Source organism: Prionailurus bengalensis, chromosome X (assembly GCF_016509475.1).
Source record: "Prionailurus bengalensis isolate Pbe53 chromosome X, Fcat_Pben_1.1_paternal_pri, whole genome shotgun sequence".
NCBI lineage: Eukaryota > Metazoa > Chordata > Mammalia > Carnivora > Felidae > Prionailurus > Prionailurus bengalensis.
Window position 1 is genome coordinate 123,920,792 of NC_057361.1, and position 19,969 is coordinate 123,940,760.

Genomic DNA, 19,969 nt, shown 5'->3' on the forward strand with positions numbered 1-19,969 from the left:
CTCGGCCCAGAAGCGGGAAGGCTACCTGCAGCGTGCGGGTTTCCAAGTGCGCCGGGCTCTGCCTGCGGCCCTCCCGCGAGCTCCATCCGCCCGTGCCCAGGGGCCCGCGGTCACCCCGCTGTCGCTCTTCCCCATCAGCGCACCGTCTAGACGGGCCGCCTGCCGCCGAGGGCACAGACCGCCTCCCGCTGAGAGCGGAGCCACCGAGGTACGTGCGGCCGTGGCCCTTCCTTCCTTCCCTCACTCCCCAGCTGCCCTGGCTCGAGTGGGCTGGAGAAACCAGGCGACCACGGCGAAGCCAGCCTGCGGCCGCTTTCCCTTTCAAAGAGTGGCAGGAGGGTCGGGTAGGCCCCTTGGGCGGCCGCCGCGCTTCCGCTGCCCCCGGCCCCATCCTGCCTGGAAACTCGGCCTTTCGGGGCTCAGGGCTGGCGGGGTCGCGGGCGGGGCAGCGTGGCTTCCCCTTTAAGGCCGAGCCGCTCGTCGCCGTGAGTGTGAGGGTGTGTGAGTGTGCGGCGTGCGTGTCTCCTCCTCCCCGAGTGACACAGCAGTGAGAAATGCCTATCAGTAACTTAAACCCCCGAAACTCCACCTTCCGGGCGCGCGGCGCGGAGCCGGGCGGTGGGAATGGAGCGAGCAGATTGAGGCCGCCACTGCAGCGCCGCCGGCATGAACTTGGCCGCAAGCTGAAGCAGCCGGCGGCGGGCGGGCGCGGGGGCACCGGCCGCTAGCCAGAGGGTGATCTGCAACCGGGCCGGGCCACTCAGCCGGTGCCCGAGGCCAGGCTGCCTGCGCCGGCGGCCGCCCGCCCCTCGGGCACTGCCCCCGCCGCCGCCGAGGGAGCTCCGCAGCACGGTAAGGCTGAGGGCGGGAGCGGGAGGTCCGGCTGCTCTGGGGGGTCCAGGGGGCACTTGTGGCCCCCACTTGTGGTTCCCGTCGCGGAGGAGCTGAGGGGACCCCAAAGTTTGCTCCGAGCACACGGCCCACCTGGCGCTATGCGCGGCCAGCCCCTCTCTCGGACCGGCGGGGCCGGCCTGAGCGCAGCTCCCATCGTCCGGGACTTCGGCCTCTGCCTGCTCCCCAGCGCCCAACGGGCGTCTGGAACCGGGCGGGGGCCGTTAAGTGCCCGCGAGGGAAAGCAGAGGGGCGCGAGCCACACGATCTTCTCTGGCCCTGCCGGGCTACCGGGAAGCTCCCACTCCGTTCCGGCGACCCCCGGGCCGCTGGCGGCCCGGATGCCACCGGCGACGTTGCCATCGCATGCCAGCTCCCTGAGCGTTGGCCAGTCGACAGTGGGCGCTGGGCACAGGATTCCACCCACCCCCCCAACCCGGTTTGCCGCCACCGAGTTCGGAGTGTGGAGTGTGCGTGCGCCGAGCCCGCTGCCTTACGCTCCCTCCCCTGCCAAATCCTCCTCTGGAGAGCAGCCCCGAGCAGAGCTGGCGGCTCGAGGCAGCCCCGACTGGGCTCCTGCCCGGAGCTCCCGGCGCCCCCGCGCTCGGAGCTCCTAGGCCTCGGAGCGGCGGCGGAGCCGGGCGCCCGGCGCCGGCAAGGGCGGGCGGGAAGCCCCCCGGAGCGCCGCCAAATACTTCTCTGGGCCAGTTGGCTCGGCTCGGCTCCGTCCCGATGCAGTGAGTGTGTCCGAAGCCACTTGGAAAGCTGGCGGTACCGTCTGATTTTGATCCGTGATTAAATGCGGACTGAGCAGACACTAATAGGATTAGCCTGCCAGAAAACTGCCCTGAAGTCGTCGGAACCTGAGCAAACTGACGCACCTCGGGCGGGGCCTTAGCCCCACCGCGCTCCTGCAGTTGGGCGGCTAAGCGGGGCACCCGGAGTGTGGGTTTGAATGTGTGCGCGGGAGGGAGCACAGGATGGCTGGGGAACTCGGGGAGAAGGGACTCTGCTTGCCGGGGTGGCTTGTCGTCGTTGTTTGGCAGCGCAAGGAATCCCACCCCCCCCCCCCCCCGCCTCCGGGGTGCCGTCCCCATAGCGAACGTGTCTTTTGCGGGTAGCCGAACGAGGCTGCTCCGGGACATTGTCTGTGAGGGCGAGTGAGCCGAGCGTACCAGAGGCGGCCGCGCTGGAACAAAGACGCAAAGTCTCCCCGAGCCCAAGCAATTTCGAAAGAGTTGGCTGGGAAGAGGGCCCGGTCTCCCAGGGGAGACCCCCGCGGGAACCGTGCGGTCCCCAGCGCCCGGGCCCCACGGCCCGAGTGATCTGTTCCCGGGCTGCGGCGAGCCGGCGGGCAGCATCGCAGCGGCTCAGCCCAACCCTTGGCAGGCGCGGGCCGCCGCCCGAGTGTGCCCGCGGGCCGGGCGGGGTGGGCCGCGCACCCGTGGGGGCTTCCCGGCCGCCCGGCCGCATGGGGCTCCCGGAGGCCGCACAGTTTCTCCCCCCACCCCACCTCTTCTTGTCTTTATAGATCCCCCTCCCTCCTACCCCCGCCGCCGCAGCCGCCAACAATCCGCTTTATAAAAAGCCCCTTTGTTTCCCAGGAGGCTGGAGAGAGGGAAGGGGAAAAGGGACGCAGAGGCAGGGGGCGGGGGCGGCTGCCTCCCACTGGCCTCGAGTCGCTCGGGACAGGAGGGCAAGTGTAGGCGGTGGGGGAGGGGGTTGTATTTCGAAGACCCTCCCCAGGAACCCCGGAACGCGTGGGGAGCCCTTGGCTCCTGCCGCCCACTGCGCGCCCCGCCTGCTGGCTGCGGACACTCGGGGCTACGGCGGCACGGACCGCCGGGCGGGAGGCACGGCGAGCAGAAGGACGCGGAGGCCAGAGGCCGAGCACGCTCCGCGGGAAGGGCAGACGCGGCTCGCCGCTGCGCTCGCGGGGCGCGGGCATAGGGGGCGCCCTTTCCTCGGTTTCGCTTTGCAGCCCGCGCCCCTCACCTCCCGGCTCAGGGCGGCTGTCGCGCCCGCCCGTGGCGGAGACGACGGTAGTGACTGAGGCTTTCGCCACCCTGCGGCTACACTCCTCACTCCTTCCTGCGCCCTCCTGCCGGCCACCCCCCCCAACACACACACACCGGGGCTCAAATGCTCTGCGGACCCCCTTTGTTTGGAGGCAGGGAGGGAGTCGGAACCATAGCCTCGGGGGTTCCTGATGCCTGAGTGGACAGTGGGGATGGGGTTGCACCTCCCGACCATGCGTCGGTTTGTCGCCTCTACATGGACCCAGCGCCGGACAGTTGAGGGTGTCCAGGATGCATGGGCTGCCGGCGTTAGTTGGATTGAAAATTTAGCGGGCCCCTATCCCCTACACCTGCCCTTCCCCCCAAACTTGTGGGAACCCGGACTTGCACTGAGGAATGTTAAACATGTTAGAAGTAACCTTTCGCCATCCTGTTGGTCTGCCCCGCCTCCGCCCTCCTCTCCAAATCTGTCCGCTTCTCTCGTAAAGTTTGTTCCGTTCCGAAAAGGAATACTGACAATAAGAAAAAAATTGACAAATAAGGAGAAGTGGGCGGGGTCCGAACAACGAAGTCAGATTCCTCCTGATCTCTTGCCCGCCTCAGTCCCCCTGCCCATTTAATCTTGTGGCGGCATATTATTTGTACCTTTTTGCATATCTTTCCCCTAATCCACTCCATTCCCATCTCTGGAGGTTATTCGAAAGTGTTGGTCAAACATTTGTTCTCTGGTTTTTGGAATTGAAGGTGAAGCGTTAACCTCCCCCACCCCCTCCTCTCTCTCACACACAGACACAGACAGGCGCGCACACACACACACACACACACACACACACACACACATCCCAACTGCATCTAAAACCACAAGAAAGTACTCAAAGGGTAAACCATAGGCTCTACCTTCTCCTCCCCCCTTTGTGCTTCCCTTCTGTAGCAAGATCATTGGAAAATAAAGCTGCTGATGTGCGAGATGGAACATATGGTGCCTCCATAAGAGAGTAGCTGAAATGGCCTTGAACCTGCCGGACAGACCAGCTGTTTGCTGCCAGCCAGAGCAACTAATCAGCTTCTTTGCCTTAAAGTAACATCCCTCTTTTCTCTTGATGACCAGTTTGCATATTAAATAGGATATTCTCCAGAGGAGATAGGAGATGGGCCTCTATATTGCTTTGTGCTTTGGTGGTTCTCCACACGCTTTGCCCGCTACTCTGCGTGCTGCCTTGGCTTCTCTCCGCATGCGTGCCTACAGGGTGTGTTTCCTTTAACACTGATAAAAGAATGTTGCCCCAAGTGGAACTTGGGAAGAAGGAGGCAGGAGAGGGGCTGAGATGGTCCCAGATGCCTGGGAGGAAATCTCTCTGTTTTCTTCCTATTAGCTTTAGAAAAACTAGCAGTTCTCCCCCCCACCCCGCACACACATACACACATTAAAAATATCACAAAGATCTTCCGGCTGCGACCATTTTCAGTTTTCCTTCAGTACAAAGTGTTTGAGGAGATACAAGGAAATTCCATGTTAGGAAATCATTAGCAAAGGGTGACTTCGTCTGTTTTCCTGCCACTGACGCTGACAGTGACACAGATGTGTGGGTTGAAACAGGAACGTCATTGAATTTTTAAACTCAACCAGGAAATAGCCTGTTGCTGGGTTGGGGGGGGGGCATCCATTCACTGCATCTTAAGTTAGGAGATTTACTGTTGTTGATTTGTTGATCCTTTTCAATAAGGAAAGGTTTTTTGTTTTTTCTTTTTTTCTGAAGTGTGGCCAGCATGTTTAGTATCATTTCCACCCCCCCCCCATTTTAAGCAGATCACCTAAAAGTTTAAAATGCACCTGTTAATAGATCATCCCTAGGAAACTCAGTGGCTATCCAGGCTTATAAAATGGGCAGAAACTGATCTTAAATCAGCAGTTCATCTGACAATAGTTGGACTACTCTCCTTCTTTAAAGGGGCTTCTTCTATGCAGTAAACCTTTTCTTTCTTTTTTCTTTTAAGACCCTGATTTTCTTTCTTTTTTTTTAAGAGGCTGATTTTCTTTCCTTTTTTTAAGAGTCTGATTTTCTTTCTTTCTGTTTCTTTCTTTCTTTCTTTTTGTTTCTTTCTTTCTTTCTCTGTCTTTCTTTCTTCCTTTCTGTCTTTCTGCAGTGGTGCACTAGAGAGATAATCAGCCTAGGAGCTAGGAAACTTGTGTTCTAGAACACTCTCCCCACTAATTAGCTGAGTGATCTTGGGCAAGTCTGTCCCCCTCCTTCCTCCTCCTCCCCCCAGCCTTCATGACCTAGGAGTCAGTGCCTTCCAGCTCACACACACTGTGATTTGTAAATGAAATAGTCATTTTCTGGAAAAGTGAAACACCTTTGGGGAAAATGGCTACATATAGAGGGAAATGGGGCTGAGATTTTTGAGGGGCAGCAAGAAGAGGGAGAAGTAAAAAAAAAAATGGCAGAAGTCCAATCAAAACAATATAAAAGTGGGAAGTGCTCCCTCTCTCTGTGTCTTATGCCAGTGTGAACTTGTAACCCAGAAACATAGATCCTGGAGGCTGGGAGGCAACCCAGAAGGCTTCTTGTCCAGTAACCCTAATCTGGTGATCTCAGGGCCTATTGACGGCCGGCCTCCTAATCATTGGGTTGGTTTACAGATAACGGGATTCAAACTCTTTGAAATTAGACTGGCATGTTTCCAAAGGACTCATCTAATGGAGAACAGATTTGCTGCTTTGCAGTTATTTAGCAAAGATTTCAAGGACAAAAAGGCCTTCCCTCTACACACACGTGCCCCGCTGGAGTTTGGGCTCTGAACTCGCTGTTGAACCTTTTCTTTTCTTCCTAGTCCAGCTGGGTATTTTTTAAAAATCACATTTCCAACTTTGAGGAGACAGCAGCCATGTAAGAACCTGCCACTGTCCTGCTTGATTTTAATATTGATTTTTTTTTAAACGTGGAGGGGGGTGCGAACATTATGGGGAAGGACCTTTTATCCTCTGAGCTCTTTGGCAATTATCTTGCTGCCATAAATGTTGATACACATATAATGGATGTAACTAGAAAATCTCCTTATCCAAGCAGAAAAGGCTGAGTGTTTGTTGGAGCAGACAGATGTGGCCGGGGAGGGAGATAGATGGCGGGGAGCAGCAGCCGGTTACCATGCACCCACACAATAAACCGATTCCCATCACACCCCTCCCAGCTCCGCCACCCAGGGTAACCTAGGTAGCATCAGTCAGCTGTACGGTAGGAAAGAAGCCTCTCGAAGTTCAGTTGGAAGCAGTCTGATTTTGCAGGCATTCAGTCCTGAAACATTTCCAGGTGGAGAGCAGGGAAGCTTCCTAAATCCACATGACCCTGATGGGGTTGTATGGCAAGGCGTATTACTTGTTGTCATTGTCACTGTTGTCATCATTGGGTTGCAACTGTAGCAAAGGAAGGACAGGCCCATGGAGTCACTGGTCAGGGGTCCCTCAGAGGTGAGGAACAGTAGCTTGCGTGATATAATATTTACCTTCGAGGATTGTGGCTGCACAACCCCAGTGGTGTCCTGCTCCCAAATGACCAGCCCTGGGCTTCAGAAGCCCCAGGAGCATTTTGTGCAAGAGGAGGGGATAGAAGCAAAAGAGTTGGGTTTCCTCCCTACCCTGCAGTTGCTTTCTTTTTCCTCCCTGTTCACAGAGCCTCCCCGATTTCCTCTGGGCCTGGAGTCCACCCCTAAAATCTGACCTCTTTAGATTTTCCAAAGCAATCAGATTTGTCACAGCCCAGAAAGGTCACCCAGGGTGAGGCAAATCGAGGGGTTTTGCTGACTACGGGCTCCCCGGAGTAAAAGCTCCTAGAGACAGGGCCTAACAAGCACCAGAAAGAAAGAGCCCTTTGCAAAGTCTGTGAGAACTGTCCTCGCCTAGACAGAGCCCCAGCTTCAGACTCCCCTTTCCTCCATGGCCCACAGAGGGTAGGCTCTTCCCGACAGACCAGACCACGGAGAAGGAGTCCATCCATAGCAACCCAGTCCTGCCCTGACTGCCTTCTGACCCTGGGGAGAGCCAGTGTCCCTTTCTGTGCAGCCTGGGTGCCAGCCTGGAAGTCCCTCCATTTCCTCAGGGTGGGGGGCCCAGCTGCCTTCCCCTCCCAGTATGCCCTGCTGCTCACTCTGCCCAGTAAATAACCATTAAGTGGGGCTTGGGCAGTGCTGTTTTTTGAGTGCCGAGAGCTGTTCCATGAGGCCCAGAGGAGGATGGGGCTGAACATGGCATTCCATCATGCTGGGAGGGGGCCTGGCCAGCTGGTCATTGTGTCTCCCTATTCCCTTCACCTGTGCCAGGACCTGGACACTGGGCCATAGGGATGTATTTCTGCAGATTCTAGAAAAGGCCCCTGGACGCCACGGGGCATGAGCTAGTCAATGGCATCAGCTTTCATATTTTGCCCAGTGTTTGATCCTGAACCCTATCCCCTGCTAGCTTCTTTTGGAGGCTCAGGGACACAGAGAGGAGGGGGACAGGATCCAGCCCTGTCTTCCTTTGCATGGCCCCATTAGTTTGTTGACTACAGTTCCTGCACATGGTTGGCATAGATGCCCCAAGTCACCTACAAATTCCCGTGCTAAAAGGTGGAGAATTTTCTAGCTGAGAACACCTTGTGACTTTACATAAGAGGAAGGCAAAGCCCAGAGAGGGGCCTAACTTTCCCGAAGGTACACTGACTCTCAGTTAACCATATTTGAGTCAGGAAACCCTGCTCTGCACCCATGCTATGGGCACACAGGCCTCTCCTTTTGAGGAGGAGCCAATGCCGTGAGATCGTGGTGTGCTTGGCTTCTTAGCATTGTTAGGAAGGCAGAGGGGTGTCTTGTGATTAGAGCTCCAAATCTAAACCAGCAAAGATGGCATGTTGTAAGTTAAGGAGCAGTCTGGGACCCAGGCCTGGGGACCTCAGAAAAGAGTGTGTCTCCACTCATCCTGTTTTCAAGTCGCGGATGGACAGTCACGCAGAGCCAGCCCCTCCGAGGGCTTGGCCGGGTGGGCTCTGTTGGCAGTTTAGGGGATTGTTTGGGTTTGGTTCTTTTTTTAAAATTTTTTTTTTCAACGTTTATTTATTTTTGGGACAGAGAGAGACAGAGCATGAACAGGGGAGCGGCAGAGAGAGGGAGACACAGAATCAGAAACAGGCTCCAGGCTCTGTGCCATCAGCCCAGAGCCTGACGCGGGGCTCGAACTCACGGACCGCGAGATCGTGACCTGGCTGAAGTCGGACGCGATCGTGACCTGGCTGAAGTCGGACGCTTAACCGACTGCGCCACCCAGGCGCCCCCGTTTGGGTTTGGTTCTTAAAGAGATCTCAGGGTTACCATCTGTTTCCGGAAGTTTCAGCGCCGACCTCAGAATTTTGAGTGGGACAGTAGTTGTGGTGTGTTTGCCAGAGTCACATGAAAGACTGGCATGCGTTATGCTAGGTCCAGGGAGGAGGGCACAGTGTCTCTAAGCTGCTTGTCTGTCAAGGATTAATTTAACCCCTAATTACTACATTTTAATTTTCTTCGCAGTTTGCCGTGCAAACGTGCTGTAACAAAAGCTCAAAGAAATATGCCATTTCATTTCACTGCCACTCTTAAGTTAATTTGGGGGATACAGAGTCAAATTCGACACACTTGGTGTTAGAATAATCGGGCTGCCATTTGAACTAAAGTTGAACAATCCATGCCATTTGAACAATCCGTGGAGCATGCGCGATGCCCTGTGCAGTAGCACGGCCTGAGCCCTGCCTCCCGCCTCTCCAAGGCTGGGTGGTGAGCGCTGGTCCCACGGTGCAGGTGAAGTCAAAGTGGAGCCCCCAAAGATCTGCTCCCGAGGCGGCAACAACAAAATAGAAACCGCAGGGCTCCCCTGACAGGAGGTCTCCAAGCAGGCTTCTCTCTCTCCTCCTCCCTGCATCCCTCCAGAGTGACAGCCCCTTGGCGGCCCTACGGGCCTTTTCTGCACCTCTCGCCAAAGGGCAGTGGGTGAGTGTGGGAGCCAGAGACCACTCCCCTCTCTGGGGTAGCTGGGAAGCCTGGCTTCTCAGACCCCAGGCTGGAGGCCCCCAAAGCATCATTTTTGCTCCTATTTCCGAGTGCACCGCACTAGGCTCTGGAGCAGAATGTGCACAAGGCAGCACGTTGTGCTGGAGAGCCAGACTTGTGCTCTCACAGGCACCTCTGTCTCAGGGGCAGAAAAGCACGATCACTCCTCATTACCTCTCAGGAAGGAGAAGCACTTTGCCTTCTAGAGCTCATGTCACCCCAGAAGTTGAGAACTAGAAGCTGACATGGTCTCTCTCATCCTCACCACATCCTTTCTGGAAGGTGGGACGCAGATAGAAAGGGCTAAGTCTGAAGTCCTTGTTCCCCACATGGCTGGGGACAGGCTCTCTGGCCTTTTCAGTCACGCCTTTGTGTTGGCCCTTTGCAAAATCCTGAGCAAACCAAATTCGGGTCCAGTCTCCCTACCATCCCCTTCCTGGGTCCTAGACCTGCCCCTCACAACCCCTCCCCCTTACCTGGAAAGACACCATCCTTAGCCTTCTATGCTCTGATGTCATTCTCTTCCTCCAAAGAGTCTGGAACCTCCAACTTGAATTATGGGATGCAAGGGTTGTCATGTTGTCTCTTTAGCTTGGAGGTAGGAGGGTTTGGGGGTTTAGGGAGGCCCTTTTGGACACCCCCCCAGAGTGGCACCATGCCCTGCATAAAGCTGGTTCTGTTCATAAGATTGGAGAATGGCCAGGACCACCTGGCTGCCAAGGTTTTCCTGAGCTTGCCCCCAGGGAAGCCGACTCCAGCTGGCCTCCTGAGCCCCAAATCGTAACAAAAATAATACCTGTCTCTGGAGCAGGGATAGCTCCTTGCCTTTCGTGGGTCACAGACTTCTTTGGGAATCTGATGGAAGTCGTGGGTCTTCTCCTTAGACCACCACACAAGAATATGCAATATTGCGTCTAATTTCAAGGGCTCATAGGCCTTTCTGGAAGCCCATTCATGGTTCCCTCAAGGTTTCTTTAAGCCAGGTTAAGGACACCTCAATGTGGTGCCTTGGGCTGTGCCAGATTGCATGGTCATCCCTGGTCACCTCATGGGCATAGAAATACTGCGACGTGGCAGGAAGAACAATGAGCTTTGCCTTGGGCATAGGTCATTGACCAACTTTGGGGTTTTAGGCAAGTCCTTGAACCTACCTGAGCTGCAGTGTCCTCAGTTGACAAATGGCAATATGAGAATGCCAGTCCAACCCAGCGAAATGGCATCATGGGAGATTCAAAAGACCTGGTGTTGGTGAGATGGTCTTGCAGACATCAGGCTCAGGATACACTCTTGGGTTGTCACTGGTTACTCTTCATTTTGCCTTCCCATGTGGCCTGAGAAGTGTAACAAAATAAAAACAGGTCTCTTTTGACACAGAAAGTCCTTTTGTTTCTTCCTTTGATAATTGTATAAGTTATACCTAGGCAAACAGCATGAAAAATTCTCTGGCTTAGCAGGGACCCCCAAGGCCATGCAGTGTTTCTGGGATCTAGACAGTTCTGGAGGCCTTCCCTGGTTAGGGATCCTGTTCACCCAGCCCTCAGCAGCTCCAGAGTGGGGCCAGGGCATGTGTATCTGGCCGGTGCCCTGGGGGAGGTTCCCTGTCTGCCTGCCACGGAAGTCAGCAAATGAATCTGAGAAGGCCAATGATTTGGTTTGCTTTTCTACATTTCCACTGTCACACCTGGCATTAGGAGGTCAAAGCGGGTCTTTGACTTCCCCCAAACCACTGAAAAGGTCTAGCCAGCTCATTGCGAAAATGGGGTGGTGGACCTGCCCGGGTATCTGGCCAGGGCCCTGTCCCGAGGGAGGGGAGCGTCGTGTTCCCTGTGTTCTCCGTGGTGAAGAGAGCAGCCTCAGGAGGGGTATGCAGGCACTGTGATCGGAGAGGGGGCTGGCCTGCTGGGCACAGTTCAGAGGACCTCCTCCACCATCCACGTCCAACACTGCAAATGTGGAAAGATTTGTGGCAAGGCCAGGAGAGCTCATAAACCATAGGTAGGGAAACTGAGACACTGAGAAGGGCTGCGCAAGAGCACAGGTGAGCATGAAGGCGAGTTCTTGGCCCCTCCTGGGCCTGTGCTCTTCCAGGCTCCCTGGCTCCTTACAGCAGGGGCTTTTTACCTCTCTTAGAGACAAGCCTGTCTGGCCCTAAAGAATTCTCAGGTCCTGAGAGTCAGCTGAGACAGTAAAGAATAGGTTTGTGAAGCCATCTGAACCCTCAGAGGATGATCCTGGCCTTGCCTAGCCAGTTGCTGTGCCTTGCCACACATTTGCAGATCTGGCTATGCCCATCCCCCACCCTCAAGGTAGAACCGTTTGGAAGGCAGTATGTTGCTAGGAGCTTGGACTTTCTCTCTCCTTTAGAAAGAGATGCGTGCTGTTTTGCTTTGAACTGGTTTGCACACAGATTGAGGTGTCCCCCCATCCTTTGTTTCTTGTGTTAAAGAAAGCCAGATTTGCCAGGGGGCTCGTTAAGTAGGGATCACATTGAAGATGGCTGTTCGGTACTGGGTCCTTATGCATGCGGAGTGGCACCAACTCTGTCCTTTGCTGGGGTGTCTTAGCCTCAGCTTCAGTGTTCATCTGGAAGGGGAGGAGTTGTACAAGTCATTTGAAAGCAGATGACCTCTAGCAATTGTAGGCACGTGGAGTAATCAACTGAAAATTGGAAATCATGGCAGTTGGCACTTGCCTTTTGGAAGGTTCACTGTTTAGGACCAGCTTTGAGTCTGGAAAGGGTCCCTAGTGCTATAGTGGGAAGAACATCCACCTGGGGGTCAGCCAGTATGTGCTCCAGGTCCAGTTCTGAGCCTCAGTTTCTCCATCTGTACAATGAAGGAACTGACTGAATCTGAAGGGGAATCTGAAGAGTTTCTCTAGCCCCGATATTCCATGATTCTCTGGTTGCAAATTAAACTCTAAGTTACTTAAAATATTTGAAAAGGGTAAGTCAAATATTTTGAAAGTTTTTATTTTTATTTACTTTCAGAAAGAGAGAGGGCACACGCACGAGAGGGCAAGGGGCAGAGGGGGAGAGGGAGACAGAATCTTAAGCGGGACTCCAACTCAGGAACTGTACCGTGAGATCATGACCTGAGCTGAAATCAAGGGTCAGATGCTTAGCCAACTGAGCCACCCAGATGCCCCAATAACAAAATTTATTCTTTTTTGACCAGAGACTTGACAATGTGGGAGCTTTGTGTTAGCTTGGTAGGTGGGGGCTGTGACTGTTATATAGGCAAGAGTAGTTCTGAAAGTTTGGGTAAAGACAAAAGGAATTGATATGTATTTATGTAGGACCAATGAATGGGAAAAGTGGAAGTTCCCTTAGAGAACCCTGGTTTTACACAGGAGGATTCTGGGGCTGAGCTAGTCCAGGATTCAGGTGTTCCCACTCTCAGCCCACTGTGGCACTGTTTGCTCCACCCCATTGTACAGAGACTCTTACAGAAGCATCATCCAGCTTGTGGGCAGCAGAAGGAAGATAGGGCTGATTTTGATTTCTAGCTATCAAATAGTAGCTTATCAAAAATTCCTTGCCCCCAATAACTAAGAGTTGTTCTCAACTAAAGTAAATATTTAATATTGTTGGTACCAAATGCCTAATTTAAGATAAAACAGATTTTTAAAAAAACAATGGGGCGGGGGTAAGGATGTGGTCCTTGGGCACTTGTTATTTGGAATTATTTTAATTTAAACATATGGGCTGTTTAAGTTGGACTTCATATTTGCTAATTTTCATTATGAAAAAAACCCTCAAGCCACCCCACCCTTATTTTTGTAACGAGTAACAGTTTTTTCTTGTCTAGAAGAAGCTTTAAATTTCTCAACTGTTTGCACCCACATTACTTGGCATATTTGCTTATTGTTTGTTTGTTTGTTTTAAAAATTACTTTGGGTTCCAGGTGTATACTGACCCCTGACCTGTCCAAATTGGAGAGGAGAAGCAACCCAATGTGTCCCACCACCTGCAAGTGTCCACAGAGCAAAGGGTCTGTGTTGGCCACCTATAGCTCGTGGGGCGCTTACTAAATCTACCCGGCCCATCCCCATACAGCCACCAACGCTGGGACTATTTTTCTTGGTTGTGGCCCACCCAACCACCTCTTATCTGTGCCCAGCCACCCCTTTCTCTGGCCTGAAACATGACCAGCATCTGGAAGGGAGGCAGCCTAGGTGCTAGGCTCAGCTCTGCTGCCTCACTGTGTGACCTTTGGCAATTCTCTTCCCCTCTCTGGGCCCCATGGCCCCCATCACTCCATTGGGCTGGCCGAGAAGAGTAAACGGCTCTCTGAGATTTTCCTCTTCTTGGGCTGGATTATATTTAGAGGCTGTGATTTGACCAATGGAGTATATGACCTTTAAATCCTTTCTAGAGGTAAAATTAAGTGATTGCCTGAATCACTGGAAGAGGTAGGTAGACATTGAGTGCAAGAAAAGGGAAATGGACACTCTCTAGTATATGTGCTCCTCTGCCCACATAGTTCCTGACGGCTGCCTGCCTTTTGGAAAAACGTATCTATCTCCTTCCCCTCACTCAGATTTTTTAGGAGCTTTGGCCTTGAAACCAAGGCAGGAAGGGAGGTGGAAAGGAGGGCAGTGCCCAAGACCTTTCTCTGTAATGTGGACCCTTACAGGTAGTAGGGTACATTGGGTTGCTTCTCCTCTCCGATTTGGACAGGTCAGGAGCCAGTATGAAACTGGAGCCCGGGGCGCCTGGGTGGCGCAGTCGGTTAAGCGTCCGACTTCAGCCAGGTCACGATCTCGCAGTCTGTGAGTTCGAGCCCCGCGTCGGGCTCTGGGCTGATGGCTCAGAGCCTGGAGCCTGTTTCCGATTCTGTGTCTCCCTCTCTCTCTGCCACTCCCCCGTTCATGTTCTGCCTCTCTCTCTGTCCCAAAAATGAATAAACTTTGAAAAAAAAATTTTTTAAAAAAGAAACTGGAGCCCAAAGTCATTCAAAACTGGAACTTGGGTGCTGATCAATTCAAGAACAGGTCAAAAGTCATTCTGAAAAGTTGATTCAGTGAAGATACTTTGTGTATTGACCATGTGCCGGGCACTGTGGATGGATGGATGGATGGATGGATGGACAGAAGGAAGGAAGAATAGGCAGATACATGAGACATAAGATGTAAAAGGCTACTAAGTACCCAATGTGAAAGAACATATGCAAATTAATGATTTGTCAGGGCAAAGATGAAGGAGTGAACAAAGCAGACAAAAAAAAAAAAACACTCATGGAAGGTAGTCCAGTGGGGGAGACCAAAGGGAGACAAGATTAATAAGTAAAAAATATAATATGTCTGAGGTGATAACTGACTTGCAGCAAAATAAATCAAGGAAGGGAATTGGGGAGTGGCAGGGAAGGGTGCACTTTTAAATAGGGTGGGAAGCAAGGACCTTGCCAAGAAGGTGAGATTTGAACAGAAACTTACAAAACCATGTATCAACTAGGCCACTGTTGTCCAATAGAAATGTAATGCTAATAGCCACATTTAAAAAGTTAAAAAGCAGGTGAAACTAATTTGAATCATATATTTTATTTAACCCAATCTATCCAAAATATTATTTTAACATATGATCAACTTAACAATTACTGAGATATTGTACATTTTTTATCACGCAAACTCTTTACATTCCAGTGTGTAGTTTATACTCACAGCACATCTCAGTGCAGACTAGCCACATTATAAGTGCTCAGCAGCTGCATCTTAACTCTCCGTCTCCTGTCCATCCATCCATCCATCCTTCCATCCATCTATCTATCCATCCAGTCATCCTCCAAAATGACTCAGTTTTTCTGCCTCGTGAGGATTCCCTTTTCTGCATTAGGGAATTCAGTGAAACAGCTAGTTTCTGTCACCCTGAGCTGGGCTTTGTGAACATTGGCAACAGGTCTTTTGTCCAAGGAAGGCTCCAGTTTTGACCTGAAATTTATCAAAATGACAGTAACTCTTCCCTGAATTCCTGCGTATGCCTAGAGACTCCTGTCCTGTTGCTTCTGGGAAACCCTGCCATCAATTGTGAGCATTTTCTGATGGTTGACCCTTAGGCCTCTACTCTTTGCTCTCTACACCTTCATCCTCGGGGGTTAATTGATGGCTTCTAAGCTTTTTTTTAATTTAATATTTTACCTTGACATAAATTTAGATTCAAGAAAAGTTACAAGAATAGTACAAATAATTTCTGGATACCTTTCACTCGATCCCTAAATGTTGACATTTTACCACATTTTGTTTTATCCACTCCCCTACACACACACACACACACACACACACACACACACACACACACAGAGAGAGAGAGAGAGAGAGAGAGAGAGAGAGTTTCTTTTTCTGAATTGTGTGAGAATAAATTGCAGACATGATGACCCCATTCCTAAGTAGTTGAATGTATATTTCCTAGAAACAGGCATTCTCTTGTACAAGCACAGGATGATGATCAAAATCAGGAAGCTAACATCGTTTCCAATCGAATCTAAAGACCTTATTCAGGTTTTGCTGATTCTTCCAATAATATCTTTTACAGCAAAAGAAGGTTCAGGGTGATATGGTATGTTTGGTCATTATGTCCCTTTAGTCTCCTTTATTCTAGAACAATTCTTCAATCTGTCTTTTTGGTTTTAGTGTTGATATTTGTGAAAATTATAGGCCAGTTATTTGGCAGAATGTCCCTCCTTTTGAGTTTGTCTGATGTTTCCTTGTGATTAGATTCGGGTTCTGCACTTTTGGCAGGAATTGCCATAGAGGTGATGCTGTGTCGTTCTCAGTGCATCATATCATGAGGTCTGTGATATCTAGATGTCTCATTACTGGTGATGTTAACCTCGATCACTTGGTTAATGCACTGTCTGCCAGGTTTCTCCACTGCCAAGGTACTATTTTTCCTGCTGAAATGATCAAATGGGGATATATTGGAAGAAGTGTTAATATCCTGTTACTCTGAAAACTTTCACTCACCAGTTTAGCGTCCATTGAAGATCCTCTTGCCTGAGGCAAATTTATTATGCTGGTTGCCAAAGAATGAATTTCTAATTTCATCGTGCCTTCTATATGTATTGTTCAGCTTTATACTATAATAGAGAGTTTTCCTCCCCCCACCCTCCCTCCGATTTCTTATATATTTATATCAGATAAGCTCGTGGGTTATTTTTTTATTCATTGACTTATAATCCTTTATTATCATTATTTTGATGCTCAAACTGCCCCATTATTTGGCCAGTGGGAGCCCCTTTGTACTAGCTCTTAAGTCTTTTTGACACATCTCTAATTATTATCTGAGCATGGCCTTAGTTTCTGACATAACAAGATGCTCCAGGCTCATCTTGTACATTTTCTGCCTCAGCCCTAAAAATCAGCCATTTTTCCAAGGAGCCCTAGTTTCTTTTAATGGAGAATGGTATTTAGAAACCAAGATCTGGGTACTAGATATATGCTTATTTCTACAAGAGCATCATTCCTAATAGACTCTCTCAGCCTACAAAGGTAGGAAAATAATTAACCTAAATCTATATTTCATTTTATCTTACTATTTTATCAGTTTTTATTATTGTGGTAATTTCTCTTTCTACCCACCTACATGTCTGTCTACCATCTATCTACTCTCTTCCTCTCTCTCTCTCTATCATCCAGCAGTTCACACTGATACATTTAAATTCTAATCCAACAGCAAAGTCAGTTCTCTTTCCCTGTCCATATTTGTAACTCCCTTTTAGGACAGCGAGAAATCTCTGCTATTATCCATAATGTATTTACTCATTTACTGAACCCTAAAATACACAGAAGGTAGTCCCAGAATTGCTAACCCATAACTCTGTGAGAAGAAGCCCATTAACTAGAGTATGATATTTGTTTAGAGTTCTTTTTGTCTTTAGCTTGAGGTTATATCATCCAAAGACTGTGTTAAAAAATTACCTGAGCTAGTTTTCCATCCCCTTATCCCCAGTGTGGTCATTTGAGTATGGTTCAGTTGACTTGTTTCTGTTTAGATTCCTTTTGGGGTTTTTGTTTCCCCGTATTTGTTAATCTTAATTCTTTGTGTTTTTTTTTTTGAGCATGTGAAAAATAACAGAATTCCAAAAGTTAGAACTGTACAGAAAGTGACACTTCACATTACGTCTACCCTTCCTACCTCGTTCCATTCATTTTTGGACGAATGAGCAGATACGCACGTCTTTTCCCACAGCCCTTTTTTCCTACATGAAGAATAGTATCCTACAGATCCTTTTGGGGGAGCTTTGCTTTCTCACATGACAGTACATCCTAGCAATCACTTCTTATCATTTCACAGAGCTCTCTCTCATTCTTTTACTGCAGCTCATAATATAGTATTATGTGAATATACCATAGATTATTCAACCACCTTCCTATGTATGAGCTTTGGGTTGTTTCCAGTATTTTGCAATTAAAACAACGCTGCAGTGAGCAACCTGGTGCATATGTATTTTCATTTTGCTGAAGATATATGTTCAGGGCAGATTCCTAGAAATGATGTTGGCATATCAAACAGTAAACACCTATATAGTTTTGTTAGGGATTGCCAGATTCCCCTCCTGAACGGTTTGCATTCTTATCAGTAACGAGTGAGAGTTGGGTCTGTTTTCCTAAAACCTTGCCAATAAAGTGTTTGCTATACTTTTTAATTTTTGTAAATCTGTTAGGTTAGAAATGGCATCTCAGTAATTTTAATTAGCATTTTTCTAATTATGAGTGACTTGGAGCATCTTTTCATATGCTCTAGAGCCTTGTGTGTGTGTGTGTGTGTGTGTGTGTGTGTGTGTGTGTGAATTATGTGTTTATGTCTCTCTCCCTTTCTCTACTGAGTTTTTGGTCTTTTATCCTCATTTTTAAGAGTTTTTATATTAAGGCTATTTGTTTTCTAACCTGTGATATGTGTTGTAATTTCTCCCAATTTGTTGTTTTCTGATGCTGTTTATTTCTTTGCCATGCAAGAGCGTTTTTAAAAAAAAGATTTTAGTTTTAAGCTATCTTTACACCCAACCTTGGGTTCAAACTCACAACTCTGAGATCAAGAGTTGCATGCTTCACCAACTGAGCCAGCCAGGCACCCTGCAAAAGTGGTTTTATGTCGTCAAATATCAGCCTTTTCTTTTATTGCATCTGGATTTGTGTCACATGTAGAAAGTTTTTCCTCATACCCAGGTTAAAGAGGAATTTACCTGATTTTCTTCCACTGTTTGTAAGGGTTCAAGTTTTATATTTAGATTCCTAATCCATTTGGACTTTATTCTTATGGATGGTTATATGGGTTGGATCTCTGCTTATTTTCAAATGGCTACTCAGTTATCACAACCCCATTTTTAAAAACATCTATCTTTTCCCCAGTCATTTTAAATGTCACCTTTATCACATATTCAATTTCCACATATACTTGAGTCTATTTCTAGATGTATACTCTATTCTGCTGGTCAATTTGTCTGTTCCTCTAATGCGACACTCTTTTAATATAGAAGACTTACATCGTGATTTTCAAAAACTTTTTATTTTGAGTTAATTGTAGATTCGCATGCAGTTTTAGGAAATAATGAAACAGAGATCCCATAAACCCTTCACCAAGTTTCTCCCAGAGGTAACATCTTGCATAACTGTAGTTCAATATCACAACCAGGACATGGGCATTGATACAATCCATCCACCTTATTCAGACTTGACCAATTTTACATGCACTTATTTATGTATGTGTGTGCATTTAATTGAAAGCCATTTTATCAAATAGGCAGGTTAATGTGATCACTACTATGGTCAAAAGTAAGAGCAGTTCCATCACCTCCATGTTGCCCTGTTATAACCAAACCTACCTCCTCTTCACCCGGCCCCACCCCAAGTCCCAAATTCATGGCAACCACTTAATTTGTTCTCTACTTCTATAATTTTTCCACTTCAAGAATGTAATATAAGTGGGGCTCCTGAGTGGCTAAGTTGGTTAAGCAACTGACTCTTGATCTCGGCTCAGATCACAATCTTGTGGTTTGTGAGTTTGAGCCCCACATCCAGTTCTGTGTTGATGGCATGGAGCCTGCTTGGGATTCTTTCTCTCCTTGTCTCTGTCCCTCACCTACTTGTGCTCTCTATCTCTATATCAAAATAAATAAATAAACTTCAAATATGTGTAATTAAACAACATATAACCTCTGGGATGGGCTTTTTTCAGTCAGCATATTTTGGTAGTGGTGAAGTGCAATGTATGAGAGGTCCTTTCTGATTGGTGTGTAGTGCTATCTCATTGTCGGAGTTCGTTTGTTTGTTGTGTGTTTTCTTCAGGAGGAGAGCAGCGTCCTAATGCCTAATGATATTGAACATCTTTTCTTGAATTTATTTGCCATCCGTATATTCTCCTCGCTGAAATGTCTGTTCATGACTTGGGCCCATTTTCTAATTGGATCATTTCTGGGATTTTTGTTTGGTTTGGTTTGGTTTTTACCATTGAGTTTTGAGAGTTCTTTATATATTTTACATACTTGTCCATTATCCAATATGTAATTTGAAAATATTTTCTGCCGATCTGTAGCTTGCCTTCTCATCCTCTTAACATATTCTTTCACAGAAAGATTATTTTACGGACCATGCTTTTGTTGTTGATTCTAAGAACTCTTCATCAAGCCCTGGGTCCCAAAGATTTTCTCATGTATGTTTTGAGTTTTCTGGTTACGTACCTTACACGTATGACTGATCTATTTGAGTTAATTTTTACATAAGGTGTGAGGTTTAGGTTGAGGTTTATTTCTTTATTTATTTTGCCCATGGATGCCCACTTGCTCAAGCACCATTTGTTGAAAAGGCTTTCTCTCCTCCATTGGATTACTTTCATACCTTTGTCAAAAATGGGCGGGGCATATTTGTATAGGTCTATCGATCTATGTGCCTATCCCTCAGCCACTGTCACACAGTCTTGATTAATGCTGCTATATAATAAACTTTAATCCCAGGTAGAGTGACTCCTCCCATTGTATTCTGTTTTTTCAAAATTGTTTTATTCTAGGACCTGAAGC

General features: G+C 49.0%; 1 protein-coding gene across 1 annotated transcript in view; it reads left to right on the forward strand.

The window, feature by feature from the left end:
* The first annotated feature begins 583 nt into the window (after positions 1–583).
* Positions 584–19,969, forward strand: part of MAMLD1 (mastermind like domain containing 1) — a 120,662-nt gene continuing 101,276 nt past the window's right edge. The window contains exon 1 of the mRNA XM_043570991.1: positions 584–852. The gene's annotated coding sequence lies outside the window, so the exon portion shown is untranslated. The remainder of the gene's footprint in view (positions 853–19,969) is intronic.